General features: G+C 45.7%; 2 pseudogenes; both read right to left on the bottom strand.

The window, feature by feature from the left end:
• Positions 1-516: 516 nt before the first annotated feature.
• Positions 517-635, bottom strand: LOC143953847 (5S ribosomal RNA; annotated as a pseudogene).
• Positions 636-935: 300 nt separating this feature from the next.
• On the bottom strand, positions 936-1,054 carry LOC143944005 (5S ribosomal RNA; annotated as a pseudogene).
• Between the last annotated feature and the right edge of the window lie 997 nt (positions 1,055-2,051).

Here is a 2,051-nt window from a genome sequence, read left to right as displayed (position 1 = left end):
GATTCTCCAGTTCCTGCGCCAATTCCCCCGGTATTTTAGGGATATTTGCTTGAAATATATAGTCTTTAATTTTTCCCCTTCTCTTCATCTCTTGTTTTCCTGTCTCTTTTTTTCTCACGGAATATAACTGCAGTGCACTGACCTTTCTCTATACACTCGACTTTCTCTATACACTAACCTCTCTATATACACTAACATCTTTGTATATACTAGCCTCTCTTTAAACTAGCCTCTCTGTGTACCCCAGCCTCAATGTTTACTCTAGCATCTCTGTATACTCAAGCCTATCTGCATACACGAGTCTGTATTCTGTATTCACTAGCCTTTCTTCTGTATGCTGTAGTCTTCTATGTATACCAGCTTCTCTGTACACCCTTGCATCTCTGTAAACACTGTGTAAACTAGCCAGTCTTATGTATACACTCGCCGACTGTATACACTAGACTCTCTGAATACAATAAACCCATCCGGTATTCCCAGGCATTCTCCCAATCAAGACACTAACCAGGCCAGATCCTTCTATGGCACCTGGTCTTCCCAAGCAGTCTCCCATCCAGGTACTAACCAGGCCTGATGATGCTTAGCCTCTGAAATCAGACGAGATCAGGTGCTTTCAGGGTTATGTGGCCATAAGCGTTCTCTTCAAGACACTCCCAACCCTCTTGACAAACGCCAAGATGGTCGCCTTGAGAAACAAGCGAAAAAAACAGGTCAAAGCCAACAACTTGGTATTCCCAGGCGGTCTCCCATCCAGGTACTAACCAGGCCCGACACTGTTTAGCCTCCGAGATCAGACGAGATTGGGCGCTTTCAGGGTGATGGGGCCATAGGTGATCTCTTCGGCAACTCTCAACCCTCTTGACAAACGCCAAGATCTTCACCTTGGGAAACAAGTGAAAAAAAAAAACCAGGTCAAATTCAACAACATAAAAAGAAGCCTACGGCACCTGTTATTCCCAGACATTCTCCCATCCTGGTACTAACCAGACCCGACACTGCTTAGCCTCCGAGATCAGACAAGATCGGGTGCTTTCAGGGTGATGGGGCCGTAGGTGATCTCTTTGGGCACTGTCAACCCTCTTGTTAAACACCAAGATGGTCACCTTGGGAAACAAGCGAAAATAAACAGGTCAACGCCAACAACATAAAAAGAGGCCTACGGCACCTGGTATTCACAAATGGTCTCCCATACAGGTGTTAACCAGGCCGTAACACTGCTAGGCCTCCGAGATCAGATGAGATTGTGCGCTTTCAGGGTGATGTGGCCATAGGTGTTCTATTCAGACACTCTCAACCCTCTTGACAAATTATGGTCATCTTGGGAAACAAGTGAAAAAAAACAGGTCAAAGCCAACAACATAGACCCTGGCGGTCTCCCATCTGACCCTAACCTTGCTTAGCCTCTGAGATCGGGTGCTTTCAGGGGGATGTGGCCTTAGGCGACCGCTTCGGGACATACTCAAAACTCTTGACAGATGCTAAAATGATCACCTTGGGAAACAAGCGGAAAAAAAAACAGGTCAAAGCCAACAATATAAAAAGATTCCTATGGCACCTGTAATTAGGTTCTATCCAGGCCGGACCCTGCTTAGCCTCTGAGATCAGATGAGATTGGGCGCTTTCAGGGTGATGTGGCCGTAGGAGATTTCTTTGGGCTCTCTCAGCCCTCTTGACAAATGCCAAGATGGTCACCTTGGGAAACAAGTGGAAAAAAAAACATGTCAACGCCAACAACATAAAAAGAAGCCTACGGCACCTGGTATTCCCAGTCGGTCTCCCATCCAGTTACTAATCAGGCCTGACAATGCTTAGCCTCTGAGATCAGACAAGATCGGGCACTTTACGGGTGATTTGGCCGTAGGCACTTTCTTTGGGCACTCTCAACCCTCTTGACAAATGCCAAGATGGTTATCTTGGGAAACAAGCGGAAAAAAACAGGTCAACGTCAACAACATAAAAAATAGGATTTTTATATACAGCTTACCTGTAAAATCCTTTTCTTGAGAGTACATCACGGGACACAGGAGCTTCATTACATAGTGGGTTATATA

Source organism: Lithobates pipiens, unplaced genomic scaffold, assembly GCF_037356315.1.
Source record: "Lithobates pipiens isolate NorthernLeopardFrog02 unplaced genomic scaffold, aLitPip1_a1.2 Scaffold_10, whole genome shotgun sequence".
Lineage (NCBI taxonomy): Eukaryota > Metazoa > Chordata > Amphibia > Anura > Ranidae > Lithobates > Lithobates pipiens.
Note: the sequence above shows the minus strand (reverse complement) of the source record. Positions and strands in the feature narration are given on the sequence as shown.